Here is a 16,399-nt window from a genome sequence, read left to right on the forward strand (position 1 = left end):
CATTAACAGATTAAGTTGTAAGTTAAAAAATAATAATAATAGGGACCAGTAGTTGATGTAACAGCTATGTTGCCGGACTCCCATGGAGTCGACCGTGGTTCAAGTCCTAGACCCAGTGGCTTAAACTCATGCTGGGTGCTTGTGCGTGCATGCCCAAGATCCCAAGAGGAGAATGGAAGACAAGGGATTGTGGGTGGTCATTGCCCCCCGGGGGGGTGGGTGTGGGTGTGTGATTTCTCGCTTTCTGTCTGTCTCTTTCTGGCAAGCGCACGTGCCCTATAGCAAAAACCTCTAAAAATAAAAAAATTATAATAATAGGGCCAGGAGGTGGTATGGTGGTGGTTAAAGGTGCTGGATTCCCATATGGCCAACCACAGTTTGAACTTGGACCTCGTGGCTTGCTCTCTCACTTTCCCTTTCTCTCACTCTCTGTTTGTCTCTGGTCAAATTAAAAACTAATAATAATAACAAATGGAATTAAATAAATAAATACATATTTTAAAAATAATAAAGAAATTACATCATTTTAGGGGCCAGCAGGTGGTGTGGTAGTTAAGGACGCTGGACTCCCACATGGCCGACCACCAGTCCTGGACTTGGAGGCTTGCTCTCTCACTCCCCCCTCCCTCGCTCTGTCCCTCTCTGGTCAAATTTAAAAAGTGAAATAAATGAATGAATAAATAAAGTTAAATAAAATAATTCTTAAAAAAAAGAAATTACATCATTTTAAATGCTGACAAAGCGTTTGACTAAATTCAACACCTATTTGTACTAAAGAAAAATATTTAAAAATTAAAAAAAAAGAACATCTTGAAGAGATAGTGCATTTACATATGTCCTAACACTAACATCATATTTAATTTTAAAAAATCAAATGCTTTCCCTATGAAGATCAGAATCCAGGCAAAAAGGTGCTTTCTCATACACCTTCTATTCAACTCTGTGCTGGAGGTCCTGGTTAATATGGTAAAATAAGTAAATAAATTAAAAGCATAACTAAAGGAGAGAAAATCATGTGACTATGTACAGTAACAAATGTAAAGGAATTTACAAATTAATTAATAGAACTAAAAAGCAAACTTGGCATAGGCACAGAATACAAGGTCAATATAATACAGACACACACAGAATCAAGAAACAATTGGGAAGTGAAATATTTGAAATACCAGTTGTAATAACATCATAAAAAGGAATAAGCATGCTAAAAATAAATGTACTGACACATGAACAAGATATTTTACTGAAAGTCACTTATACTGAAATCTATATAATAGTACTGATAGAATGGAACAAACACAGAATTGATCTGGATATGAGTAAGAAGATTCATTATTAAAAACAGATTATTTTCAAGATGATTTATAGAATCAATGAAACCCAATTAAAACTCCAAAAGCTTTTTAAAAACAGAAATTGACAAGCTTATTGTATCAATTACACGAAGAGACAAAGGACCTAGAATATTTAAGGCAATCTTGAAGAAATATTATAAACTTGGAGGACTTACTATAACCAATTTCATAACTCACCCTGAATCTACAGAAATTACGCAGTGTGGTGTTCATGTAAGAATACACAAATAAATGAAAAGAAAATAACCAAAGGTACTGAAATGAACACATACATCATGTGTTCAACTGATTTTTGATGTAAATATCAATGCAATTTTATGGATATGTTGAACATTTTTTAACAGCTGATGCCATGGCAACTTACTCTTTGAAGAAAAGACCTCAAATCTCACTTTATGGAATATAGAAAAATTAATTTTAGATTGATTATAGACCTAAATATAAAGCTAAATCTATAAAGCTTTCAGAAAAAACATGGAAGAATTTCTTTAATAAATGAAATATAGGCAGAGACTAAAGATTTTCTTAAATATTAATTGTACAAGAAAGATTTGTTAAATTAACCTTCACCATAATCACCTTCACCATAATTAAGTGTTCATTTAAAAGTTGCAATTAGCAACAGGGAAGGGTAAGCTTGGGACCAGCAGATGATGTAATGGTTACATCATTGGATTCCCAAATAGTCAACCACAGGTCGAATCCCAGACCCACCAGCTTAAAACTCATACCAGACACATGTGTGTGCATGCCTAAAATCTCCAGAGGAGAATGGAGGAGAAGGGATTGTGGTGTAGCCATCCTCTCTGGGGGGTGATTTATCACCTTCTGTCTCTCTGTCTCTCTTTGTCTCTCTTTGTCTCTCCAACAAGCACATGCACCCTATAGCGAAAATATCTCTTAAAAAAAAAAAAAAGGGTAAGCCCAAACTGGAAAAAATGTTCACAGTATGTATCCGGCAAAAGACTATTATCCAGGACAAATTCAAATTATAATAAGACAATAACTCAACTATAAAGCTGCTCCTGGAAAACACTAGGGAAACTCTGGGAGACATTAGTGGAGGGAAAGACTTCTTAAATAAGACCCTCAAAGCACAGTCGATCATCCCCAAAATAGACAAGTGGGATTACATCAGACTAAGAAGTTTCTGCATGGCAAAAGACACAGTAATTAATGTGAATCGACAGCCCTCAGAATGGGAAAATATTTTTGTAAATTTTGCATCAGATAAGGGACTGATAACCAGAATACACAAGGAACTAAAGAAGCTGTTTGGAAAAAAGAGGATCAATCCCATTAAAAGATGGGAGAAGGAGTTGAATAAAACACTCTCTAAAGATGACATACGGGGAACTCTTTTACACTGCTGGTGGCAATGTAAATTGGTCCAGCCACTGTGGAGAATAATTTGGAGATTCCTCAAAAATCTACAAATAGATCTACCATATGATCCAGCAATCCCACTCCTCGGTATCTACCCAAAGGACAAAAGAATTCTTCATTGGAAAAGTGCTTGCACATCGATGTTTATTGCGGCACTTTTCACAATTGCTAAGTCATGGAACCAACCCAAATGCCCCTGTATGGAGGAATGGATTGAAAAACTGTGGCACATATACTCTATGGAATACTACTCAGCCTTAAAAACCAACAAAACCTGACTTTTGACAGAAAGTGGAAAAATATGGAAGATTTACTGCTGAGTGAGGCAAGCCAGGCTATGAAGGAGAGACATTGTATGTCCCCACTTAACATGTACTGAATGTCTGCATTCTATGACTGAAACTGATTGACTAACGGTTGTACAAACACAAGAGATGGGTGTGAATGTCAGATGAGGTGTATGTGGAGGAGGGGGCCCTAACAAAGGATATTTGGAGAAGGGATACGGAGGTAGAGCATTGATGGGATGGGGAAGTGTGGTGTTATCGGTTGAAGATATTTTGATCAACGGGACTGGGGAGAAATGTTCACATATTGAAATGTTCACATTTTAAGCTAAACAATGCAATTGAATGTACATACAAAAATAAATAAATTTAATAAAAATAAAAAAAGAAGACAACTCAACTTAAAAAGTGGGCAAAACACTTGTGAACAGTTACTTCACACATTATGAAAAGTTAATGAGTATTTCATAAAAGCTTGACATTAGTGGTTACAAATGCAATATAAATTAAGTCCAAGATAGGACACCATTTCACATCCAGAAAATAGTTAATGACAAAAATCTAACAATTGTAAGTGTTGATGAGGATGTAATAAACTAGACCTCTTAGATAAGAAAGGTAGAGTGTAAAATGATACAACCACATAGAAACTATTTTCAAGTTTCTAATATAATTATGATCCAACAATTCTACATCTAGATTTATATTTAAAAACCGAAATAATTCATAAAAAATTCATACATAATTATTGATAGATTATTCACAATTTGCCAAAGCTTGAAACTTCCCAAATTTCTATTAACACAATAAATAAATTCATAAAATGGACAGCTACTCAGAACTAGAAGGAACATACCCTTAAACCATACAAAATAGATTAACTGTGAAAATATTATATTATTGAAAAGTAGCTAGACATAAACCAGTACATACACAATTCAATATATACAAACTTCATAAAAAAGAAAATTAATCTATACTGTTAAAATTAAAGTTATGGTTTAGGAGTCAGAAGATGACATAATGATTACGTCACTGAACTCACATGTGGCCAGCTGCAGTTAGAATCCCAGCCCCAGTGGCTTGAAACTCACGTGGGTACATGTGCGTGCATGCCCAAAATCCAGAGAAGGGAATGGAGGAGAAGGAATTGCAGCATGGCCATCCCCCTGGGGGGGGATTTCTTACTTCGGTCTCTGTGTCTCTCTCCAGTCACTGTATGTACCCTATGGCAAAAACCTCTTAAAATAAAGTTATGATTTGACTCTCTGGGTGGCAGGAAAGAGCAATAAGGAGTGTGAGAAAATCAGCAACATGAAGGAAATGTTATTTATCTTGATTTGAGTGATGACAGCAAGCATTTATAGCATTGAAATTTATACTTAACATCTCTGTGTTTTACTATATGTCAAATAACTACACTAGACAACAAACCTGATATATATAGGGATAGAGAGATAAAATAATATTTCTATTTCTAGACTGAAAAAGTTTTAGTCATATAGTAAATAATATGAAGACATTTTTCTTGATGAATATCTTTATTAAGGAGCTATAACAAAACTAAGCGATAAAAAAAATTAATGGATGGAAGTTTAAACAAGGTATGGTTTTTGAGGAGCTGTTTCTTCTGCATTATGACTTGTTTACAAATACTCTCAGAAGAGGCCTTTAAAATTACGTTTTCTTTTTTTTTTTTTTAGAGGTTTTTGCTATAGGGCGCGTGCGCTCACTAGAAAGACAGAGACAGAAAGTGAGAAGTCATTCCCGGGGGGATAGCCACGCTGCAGTCCCTTCTCCTCCATTCTCCTCTCCGGATCTTGGGCATGCATGCACACGCGCCCGGCATGAGTTTAGGCCACTGGGTCCGGGACACAAACCGCGGTCGACTACATGGGAGTCCAGCGACATAGCCATTGCACTAACTGCTGGTCCCTGTTTTCTATTTTTGTGGAAGCTAAGATTTAGTCTTCTAAGTAACTAAAACAATATATTAAAGTTAAAATTATTAGTTAATTTATAGAAGTAAGTATCTGTTATTAACATTGTGATTATTATTAAAAGAATTATTCTTTGCAAATAATGATGCATATGCTACATAGAAAAATGTATTTTAGTAAGTGGAGGAGTTAAATACTTTCTCAATGCAACATTAAGTCTACTTACTGTATAATCAAGACATAGTAGTAAGATTCTAATGAAAACATTTTTCCCTCAATATCTGAAGTATTAATAAATAGCATAGCAGTAAGACTCTGTTTAATTTTTTTCTTCTCTCAATATCTTGGTAACTCAAGCAAAGAAAATTGTAGATAATTTGTTTTTGAAATCCAAATTTATACACTGTGGGATAAAGATTGCAATCTCTATTTTATGTTAAGTTGGAATATATTCTCCCTTAAACTTCTCAGATAATTTCTCCATTGTCCCAACTGCTTAGAATGAAAATACCCAGTATTCTACAATTTGAATAGTTGAACACACACACACACACAAATATATCCACATTGCTTTGAGGTAGCACCAAAATCATGATGAAAATAAAACTTTGAAACTTGAAATTCCAAAAATCCTTTTGTATGTATTTTGATTACTTGTTTACTTATATAGCCATATATTAACTCTTTTTTTATTAAAATCCAGAAGTTTTAACTGAAATCTAAGGCTCTATTGTTACCCTATCAGTTATTATACATATGATCCTAGAATTATTTTCTTGACCTTAAATATGATCATAGTAGAAATCCATGTAAGTACTGAATAATCCAATTGCTATATATCTAAGAGATATCTTTACCTGATGACTGAAGGAGAATGATCCGAGAAAATTGAGAAGATGGCAGGGCTCCTTGTAGCAAAGTTGAATCACTAAAGTTGGATCAAAAGGAAACAAGAGACAGAACACTTCATGAGATTCCCTATCGAGTGAAATGTAAAGATCTCATTCAATGCTGTCAATGTGCCCTGTCATCTGCACCCATTGTGAGTGTTTTGTTGGGTCACTGGTGGGCCTGCCTGTTTCCTGACTTGATTTCACAGCTTTGGCCACTGCTGTCCACAATCAGACAAATACAAAAGGAAGCATTTAGCTGTTCTTCAGCACTGGAAATTTTCTTCAAACTGAAAAAGGCAGCAGGGAATACCATTTGTCCTTCATTTTATTCAGAGCTTTGGTAACTAAGGCTCAGGGTCCCCTGGTTCCCATTGATCTGTGGAATACAGAAGAGCAAAATTGGCTACAGGCAGCCAGCTGGGACAATCAGTGCCAGCACGTAAGGAGGGCTTCAATTTTCTTTCATTTTTGACTAGGCCTGGAAGCTACCCGCATTGCAGCAGCACGAGGGCAGGAGAAAGGACTGTGCTTGAACGCCATTGTCATCACCAGCATTTACCCTGGTCCCTGTCCCAGAACAGGCATGCAATACAACCCTGCGGATGCCCCAGTAAAATAGTCCATGTTAATTTATACTCATTATTCTTTATAATTATGACTCTAAGAGTTGGGAGCTGAAGAGTTGACAGTGTTGTCAAACCCTGTCTTAAAATGAAATGTATTTGGTATCTTCCCCATTGCCTTCAATTCAAGTGTCCTCAGAAGGACACACAGACCTATACCTCAATTCTTCTCTAACTTACACACTAATATCCAAGGTCCAAACGTGATGAACTATTCAGAGATGAGTCTTGTACTGTCTTTTCACTCTTAAACAGTCTGACCCTGTCCCCCTAGGGAACTCCTACTTTAGCTCAAACCACAGGGTTGGCCATGTGGGTTTCAGAGGACTTAACCTCCACACTATCTGCTGGCCCCATAATTTCTACTTTTTCATATATAAATATATACATGTGTGTGTGTGATTATAATTTCTACTTTTTCATATACAAACATATACATAAGTGTGTGTATGATTATGAAGAAGAAAACGTACACACTCATACACACATGTTTTCTTCATAATCATTCCCTTTTTCAGGATTTCTATTTCCTCATTATTTATTTATAGTTTATATTTTCCTTTGTTTATCTTTTCTTCTCTACGAACTTCACATTTTGGAGTCAGAGTCCCTCTCATCTGGTGGTAACGAATACTTGCGCTGGGAAAGGCAGGCTCACATCTCTTCCTAGCTATAGCCTTATCAGCTGTATGGCCAACACTCACTTTTGCTCTCTGACTTCATTTTGCAACTGAAAGGTATGCATGTAGTAACTTCATATTGCTTTTGTCTACAGAATAGTTTGCCAGGAAAAATGATACATGAAACACATGCATTATGAGAAAACTATGCATATATTTAAAAAATTTTGCACCAAAATAAACTTGAACTTTAACTCTACTGTTCCATGAATCTCTTGAAGTCCCCTTATGTTTGAAAGAAAATTTTTCCACAGGAAAATAATTTTGAAAAGACCCAAAGTATATGCAGAATTAAACAGACTTGGGGATGCCAAGATAGGCTAAAAAGCTGAGGCCTATTCATTGCAATGCTCTTTAAATACTGATTTAAATATTTGGTTTATCTTGTGGCAGTGAAGAGACTTTTTTTTTCTTTTATTATAAAACAATTTCTTTATTTAATTTTATTTGTTATTATTATTATTATTTTTAATTTGACCAATAAGACAGAGTGAGAGAGAGAGAGAAGGGGAATGTGAAAGGAAGCCTCCAGGTCCAAGACTTCAGCCGTGGTTCGCCATGTGGGAGTCCAACACCTTAATCACCATGCCACCTGCTGGTCCCTCTATTTTTTTAAACATGTCATTCCAGTAAGAGATTAGCTGCCAAAACATGACTATTTTTAGCTAATAGTATATCGTTCAATATTCTTGTTTCAAAATGTAAACTTTGACTTCAAGAGTGACACATTTGTGTTATTGCACCCAACAATATCACCATCCAAAGCGCAGCACCCCAGTGTGAACACAGCATCAAATACATTAGTGCTGGCAAAGACAGTATTTGTTTCTGGTTTTATTTTCTTTCTACCACTAGGTACCATCTGTTTCACCAGCCATGTAAGGACTGACGGTGTAGAAAGCTGTGTTCATTGGCATGATGTTTGGAGTTTATTTTGGTGATAGTTTAGCCTACTTTCTATTTGTCTACATAATTTGGAGAATCCAGTGCAAAGTGAAAATGTGGGGCCCTCTGTTCAAAAATTATTAAGAATTTCAAGATGGTAACAGCATGGCATTATACCAAGTGCAGGGCCCCGCTAAGTGTGAATCCCATACAACGGCCCAGGGGCATGTTCATACAGCCATAGCTGGCCCTCTGAAGCTCCTCACAGGTGGCTGGATGACCTGTGTTCCAGGACTATAGGAAGTGAGATCCCCCAAAGGAACTTCAGGATCCCTTTTATATTCTCAGAAAACTTCTTTTACCCTTAGAAACTTTACCCAGGTTTCTGTTCCTCATCCATAGCTTGAATGTGGGATTTTCTTGCTACTCTTCTCTCCTTTGAATAGTCACTACTCATCCTCAGAAAGAAAAAAAAAAAAATTTGAGGACATTCAGCAACCCTTATGGCAAAAAGTGTATAATGTGCTGGCAGACAATCCCTGCTCTCAAAGTCAGCATATTTCAACCAGTAGTTTTGTTTTAAGTAGCTTAAAAACAACTTTGATTCATGTCTCAGCCATTATTTCCCACAATCTAGCCCTCTGGCCAAGGTTACATCAAGCAAAGGGCCCAATGTTAAGTGAATGCCTGCTAAGTGGGATGACTTGGAATCCAGGTTGATGATGAAAGTTGCAACAGCAGGAAGGTAAAGCAGCCAAGCCAGCCAAAAATAAAATTTTAGTGCTGGCAGATTTCTGTTCACCATTCCATTCTCCACCCTGTACTACTGTAATGGAGGTAGTGAAGGAACAGGTGCATGAATTAGAATCAGGCAACTTGCTGCCCTGCTGACCACCACTACTGCTTGGAGCCAAGGTGATGCAAAAGCTAGTTAAACAAGAGGAGCAACTCACACTGGAAAGTATGAAATGCATTCACCTCTTTCATCATCTTTTTCTTTAAGTTTTTAAATAGCTGGATAGCAGAGATTGACTATGACTTTTATAATAGAAGTCAGTTAAATTGATTGAAAAAAAAAAAGGTGTATTTAAAAATTAACATAGGGCAATGGAGGACCAGGCTAAGGTGCATAGCCCAATGCTAGTATCACTCAGGTTTTTAGAAGAGGTCATTTACAGTTCAACAACCTGGCAAAAAAAGTAGGATTTTTCTCTAATCACAACAACTGGACAGAAACCAGCTCTTTCAAGGTACTTTAAATATGCTAACATTTCAGGATAAGGAATGAGAGTCTTCTCTGGTGCTTACCAGTTTCAGGGTGAACAATTAGCACTGGAAATGCAATTTTTGTTGTTCCATTTCCATCTCTATAATTCCTTTCAAAGAGGCTGAAGAAATTCCTTTGAAACTGTGCAATACAAGTTTGTTCTTTTAAGTTTATTTATTTCTTTTGAGAGAGAGAGATCTACCTGCCCTGGCAACAGAGTCTCCATACCACAATCCCACCCTAGTGTCATCCTGCCTGGATCATGGCCACACGTGTGTATATCCAACATCCAGAGAGCTTTCCATGTGGGTCCAGTTGTAGTACCACTATGTTTTGTAGCAAAGTCTATAGAAAATATTTTATATGAAGGGTTGGAGAAAAGAAAGGTGGAAGAATCTCCTTGATATGAACTTTAAGCTCATACAGACTTAAAACAGTTAGAGCAATAGAACAGTAGATCTTTTTCATCCAGAATCTCTGAGTACTGATAAATTTTATAGTGATGTTTGAAGGTTTGCTTTTAGACACATTACATTTCTGGAAAAATTAAGATTTCATGGAATCATGATCTAAATGGACAATCATAATAGCTGACTTGTAAAGATAGAGTGATCATGCCTAATCACAGAAGCATCAAAAAGATCAAGATGATTGTCCTACATCATCCTCCAGATTGCTGTTTAAATTAACAGCCCCCATTAACTACCAAGGAAGGGTATGCACTGTTGAGATACAAGATCTGCACACTTTCCCCAGCTCACTAAACGTGTAGACTAGGTAATTATTTTTTTAGCTTTTTCATTTAACTTTTTGTCTTATAATGTCTGAAATGGAGATTATAGGGCTGGCCCTATAGTGTAGCACTTAAGTACTGTGTGTAAGAAGCTGGATGCCACGTGGATAACCATGGTTTGGAGTCTGGTTCCACTTACTTAAAAAACATGCCAGGCACATGTGCATCTAATGCCCAGGGTCCTGAGAGGATGGAAAAATGGAAGGATGTGGCATGACCATGCCCCATTGGTGAGTCCTCACTCGTGTGCATACGTACATGCCCTCTAGCCATATAAAAAATGGAAACTATAATAAATATTTGACTCCCAGTTATTCTTGAGGAATTAAATAAAATAATAAATGTGAAGTGCTTAGCATGGTATGTAACAGTAGCTTTATGAACGTAACCTAATGGTAGATACCAGTTTATCTCTCTTTGCCATGGATTCTCCTTGACTGCACATTGAAATCTGGGAAGCTATAGAAACCACCAATGCCTGTAGTCCACACTCAAGAATTCTGATTTATTTACTAAGTCTAGGGTGTGGCCTGAGCATGGGGAACTTAAAGAGCTCCCAAGAAGTTTTGTTCTGGAGCCAACGTTAAGAATCACTGCCTTAGGGACCGCAGGTGGCGTAATGTTATGTCTCTGGACTCCTACAAAGTCAACCACAGTTTTTAGTCCTGAACTGCGTGGCTTAAAACTCACACCAATCATGAGTGCATACATGCCCAAGATTTTGTGAGGAGAATGGAGGAGAAGGGGTTGCCATGTGGCCATCCCTCCTGAGGGGGCAGTGATTTCTCACTTTGTCTTTGTCTCTCCGGCAAAAGCATGCACTCTGTAACAAAAATCTATAAAAAAAAAAAAGAAAAAAGAATAAAGAAAAGAAAGAAAAAGAATCGCTGCCTTAGATCGTGAATGTTTCACAAAAAAACATATTTATTTGTATTATACAAGCTCGCTGAGCATTCTGTTGTAGTCCAGGCACAATGACTTAATCGTTTCTCTCTTATGCCCATTTTTTCTCTTTTTTTTGCCCTTCTGGTGTTAAAAGAACAAAAGAAAAGTCAATGACACCTGGAGACTTCAGCGTTGATCCTACAGATCCTGTATTCTGCTTAATGGTAAACGGCAGAGGGATTCTTTGAAAAACATCTTTACTGTGTTTGCTAAAACAATAAAATACAAAACAGAATATGCAACCTTCAAGAAGGCCAAATATATTACATCTCCCTCCTTCTGTTGATCACCTGTGAGTCTTTCTGAACTTGGGCTACTCTTTGTATCTTTAGGTAATCATGAGAATGAACAGTACACATTTCCTAAAGAAAATGACAACCATTCTCTCATTCTTTCTCATGCCTTTCTTTTAAAAAAAGTTTCCTTTTCCTTTAAAAAAATTATTTTTTCTCTTATTTCCAGATCTGACTTTTCTTTCAGGTAAGGAGAAAAGAATTTCCAAGTGAGACCAATTAGAGTTGCCCAGATGAAGCCAAGTCCCCAGGGATCAATCAGAATGCCTACACAGATGAGAAAGTAGGAATGTGTCCTTTCTTTCTCCTTGTTAGAGTTTAGTTTCTGCCCTGAGGAATACGAGTTATTTATTTTCCATCAGAGAAAAGAATGAGCCCTCCACAGAGTTAACTCTTTCCTAGGTGATAGAAATTAAAATACCCATTTTTGTGCTTTATTCTGTGCTATTCCTTATTGACCTACCTCTGTTAATTATACAGGACATCTCATTCATTCAGATCCTGCTAATTAGAAATTAAAATGTGTTCACAAGAATTACACGAAAACTTACAATTGCACTGGAAATAGTGTAAAAGAGCTATGATATCTGCTCTAACCAGAATATCAGATTTATGAATATTTTGCAGACCGTGTACCAGAGAGCATTAATGTTCACCAAGATATTAACAGGGAGTTGTATGGTCAGATTAATTTAGGAATGAGGATTAGTAGACATTCCCATCATAGCTCCATAGTTCTTGCAGCTCTGAGTGCAGCTCCCACACTGGTGTACATCTAGCTACTTGTCACAAATACACAATCAGGTACCAATCCAAACTAGAGAACCAGAAGGTTCATTATAATAAATCCCCAAGTGATTCCTATGTATTCTATAATTTATTAAAGATACTTTGGATGATCCTAATTCATATTAGCATGTTGGCTAAAAAAATTAAGTTGAATTCATAGTTCAAAATCTTTCTTAACTTTGTTTATATAACTATTTAATAATATTATTTGACCACAGAAATATAGTTATTTTATTTTTGAAACAGTAACTAAATATTTCATAGCCCAAAACTTTTCATATATGACAGAAAAAATGGTAAGTCAAAATATTTCTAAAGTTCCTGGTAATTTTCATTTTTTTTTTAATCCTAAAGAGGGTGCTTATCTTCTTAAACTAGAAATAAAGGGTCATCAGGAAAGTCATGATGTGTTTTTGTATAAAAAACAGAAAAATACGTCATGACTTTTCTGACAACCCAATGTTATTTAAAAGCTCCAAGCATAATCCATTGATGATATTCTCAACAAACATGTGAACTATACCATGAATAATAACTGTCAATATTGACATGGAGACCATACCACTATAATGGTTAAGAGCCTTTTCTGTAGTTGAGTCTGTTTCTGACATAGTGGCCTCTACAGATGTGTGTGTGTGTGTGTGTGTGTGTGTGTTTGTCTTTGCTCACAGTGGTCAGCTTCCCCTGGATCCATTCACTATGGAGGATGTTTTGAAAGAGGACAGACACATCTTCCACTAGCTTCAGCGATTGTATTGTCTCTTTGCCCTTCAATATTGGGTAGACCTTGACTCAACCTCCACCAGAGACCTTTGTCTTTTATGGAATCAACAGAATTCAGTCAATTTTTAAATTCCTTCCATCCCTTCCAAAGAACAAAATTATTTAGGATAGAGTGGACGTTATTCCCTTCCTATTCTTAGGCACATAGGGTCTTCTTATATGCCACTAGTGTGAATTAGTCTAGTATTCTTGCTCTTGAGAATCTCTAGATTAAAAGTAAAGATTTGTTGTGTGTTGCCCCCAAATTTAGGTTTCATATTTAATCTACACTAAGAACTTTCTCAATAATTTGCTCCAGCAAAAGCAAGAAGGAGCTATTGGTTTTCATCCTATCAGCTATCCAATGGGGAAACAATATGTTGTTGTCCCTACTTGAAAGATGGAGAACAAGATATTCCTTCTTAAAAGAGTGATTTCTTAGATCCATATGTTATCATATGAAACCAATGCAAACTGTGCTTTTCAACCAACCGTATTCTGAGAGGTCAATAAATAATAATTTTATGCTTTGGATGAATAAATACAATAGATTATTAGTCTTATTTTACTTTTTTGCCTTACAAAGGAACCAAAAAATATGTATTTCAGAAAGAAAAAGTAGTGTATAGAGTGTTTTCTTCAATTTTCATCCTTGAAAATAATCTATTTTGGATTTCCTTTGAAAACAAGTGGACATTTGGCATTTACAGCTTCATAGAATTTTAAAGTTATGTCTCTCTAGCAACAAAGCATGGTACTATATTTCTGAATCATTTTGAAGCAATGTTTTATAATATGTCTGATCCCTATTTGTGCATATCGGTTTTGAGAGAATTTAGATTAGGTCAATCAGAACAGACAAAATAATGACTGCCTTCTGGCTCCCTTTCCAGTGTTCAGACAAAAAAAAAAAATTACATTTTCTCAGAAATTCTAATTTCTTAGGAGGTGAAGGTTATACATGTTTATTTATGGTATATTCATTCCAAAGAGCATTCTCAACAATGCCCTTGCTAGAAAGATGTTAGGTCTGAGAAATGAAGAAGAGCTTGAAATCTCATAAGAAAGCATTTTTAAGCGAGCAATGAAAGAGCTTTCTCTGTTTCAAGGTCATTTCACTGTGGGAGGAAATTGATAGAGTCTAATTAGAGTAGAAATGCTATAAAGTCTGCTCAGTAGAGATGCACTTGCCTAACATCGATAGCAGGAAGGAGTCAGAGGAAGTATATAAAATTTTCTCCTATTGATTTACAGTTTGTATAGCCCAATGAATTAAACGTATGTTAATATTACCTACAATGTCTTATCCTGTTGAGAGAGTAAAATATAAAGGTTGGGAGATTTCTCTTGCTTACTTTCTTAGTATGAATGTAAAAACAAACATGGAATTGTATTTTTAATTCCTTATTAACTGCCTCCACTTAAATTTCATGAAAGTTTGCTCAGAAATTTCTAAGCAAAAGCACAAGTGGCCCTAAAGATGCCTAAGACATGAATCTTTGGCTTGAGGTACTTAAAATTATACTTACAAATAATTATGTCTCAATCTTGCTTTCTTTCTTACCTGAAAAGAAAGAATTCTATTCAAAATGTTTAAATTTAATATATTTCCACTTGACTTCTACATGGAATGATATATTCTTGTTAGTCACATAAATGTACATACACACATACAAACACACACATACAATATATTTCTCTCTTCCACTTTAATCAACTAATAAGAATGAAGAAAATGACTGTAATCTTACTGACTTTGTAGAGTTCTTTTCCTTTTTTAAATTGTTATTTATTTGTTTTATTTATTTACTTTTAATTTGACCAGATAAAGACAGAGAAAGAGAGAAAGGGAAAGTGAGAAAACAAGTAATCAGGTTCTGGTCTTGAACTGTTGTCAGTCATGTGAGAGTCCAGTACCTTAACTGTCATGCCACTTGTCAGCCTCTACAGTCCCTATTTTTTTTTTTTTGAGAGGTTTTTTCTGTAGGGCACGAGTGCTCGCCAGAAAGACAGAAAGAGATAGAGAGATAGAAAGCAAGAAATCGCCCGCCATGGAGGATGGCCACACTGCAATCCCTTCTCCTCCATTCTCCTCTCGGGATCTTGGGCATGCACGCACACATGCCCAGCATGAGTTTAAGCCACCAGGTCTGGGACTCAAACTGCGGTTGGCTACATGGGAGTTCAGTGACATAGCCATTATGCTAACTGCTGGTCTCGCACAGTCCTTTATTAACAGGGCATCTTAAAATGTCTTTGACCTCCCAAAGTCTAACATGCATAATGGTGTATTTCCAAATCTATGCTTGTTAAACTATTTATATTAAGTCTTGGGGGATTTCGCTAATAAACATCCCTTGGTTCTTAGAATATGGATTGAGCTCTCTGCCTTAACCTAGTGATGGCTCATGCAGCACTCACTCATATTTGTCACTCTATTTCATGATCCAGCTCTCTTAAATTGAGTAAGGAGGGAACAGAATTTATGCACAAACTTTAACACACTTTGTCTCTATCCATAAAAGAATATCAGTAGAACTGTTTCTGTGTAGAACCAAGAGGATCGTCCTGGCCCTAGTTACCTTAGTTAATCTGGGGTCATTCAACCTAAATATGAAGCAAGTAATTCTATTGTTGTCTCACCCTGTTCTGCTTTCTTTTTCTTCTTTTTATTTTTATTTCAATTTATTTATTTGCTTTCATTCACTGTACATCAATACAGCATACAAAATGAGATTTTCCATACAGAGTACACTGTATATTGTCTCAATCAAGCACATCAACAAACATGTTATTGTCAGCAAATAATTTTCCATTTCTTATTTTCTGTATGTTTTGCTTTTTTCCCCCATCCTTGATTCCCTATCTCTTACCCTCCGCCATCTCCCACTCTCTTCCCACACTGTCTCTTGTATCTATGTTTGTTTTCTATACTGTTTTCCCCCCACATTTTATTGAATTACTAAAGACCTTAATTAATCTAAATATTTTCATAGCAGACACAGGTGATATATACATTTCCATGAACACAAGTCTAACTTTACACATCCTATAAAATAGCACCTAGCTGAGGTTATATATCTTACTGCAGTCATTGAATAAATTTTTTTTTCCTGGAACTTTTTTTTGGTAACTTAAAAAAATGCCTAAGCATCATCACAGCATACAAAATGTGATTTCCCATCCAGTATATACTGCATAGTGACTTCATCATTCATGTTATAAACAATTTTCCATTTCTAGTTCCTAGAATTATTTTTACCCCTCTTTCTGACCCTCTGTCCTTTCCCACCCTCTCCACATTATCTCTGGAGTCTACAATTGTCCTCCATTCCTTTCCCACCCACATTGTATTGATCACCCGATTTCTTACATAATCTAACTACTTTCAATGGTGAGTTCACTCGTTACTATTAAGAAAACCAGTTTTAACTTAAGTCAAAGAAATGCCAAGGAATTTTGCTTAAAGCCAGGAAACAGGTTAGGATTCTGTTCAAATGGTAG

The 16,399-nt window shown here is 36.1% G+C and overlaps 1 long non-coding RNA gene across 2 annotated transcripts in view; it reads right to left on the reverse strand.

Annotated features, from left to right (window-relative positions):
* LOC102479043 (uncharacterized) overlaps window positions 1-16,399 on the reverse strand; it is a 93,453-nt gene that overhangs the window by 37,479 nt on the left and 39,575 nt on the right. The window contains exons 3-4 of one of the 2 annotated variants that reach the window (XR_337422.1): window positions 11,808-11,845; window positions 5,823-5,893 (exon numbers count right to left, since the gene is read on the reverse strand). This is a non-coding gene — a long non-coding RNA (uncharacterized LOC102479043). Of the gene's footprint in view, window positions 1-5,822; window positions 5,894-11,807; window positions 11,846-14,424; window positions 14,460-16,399 lie in introns of both variants that reach the window. The other variant, XR_337421.1, reaches the window with a different exon arrangement.

Source organism: Tupaia chinensis, unplaced genomic scaffold, assembly GCF_000334495.1.
Source record: "Tupaia chinensis unplaced genomic scaffold, TupChi_1.0 Scaffold145889_1, whole genome shotgun sequence".
In the NCBI taxonomy this organism is placed as follows: Eukaryota; Metazoa; Chordata; class Mammalia; order Scandentia; family Tupaiidae; genus Tupaia; species Tupaia belangeri.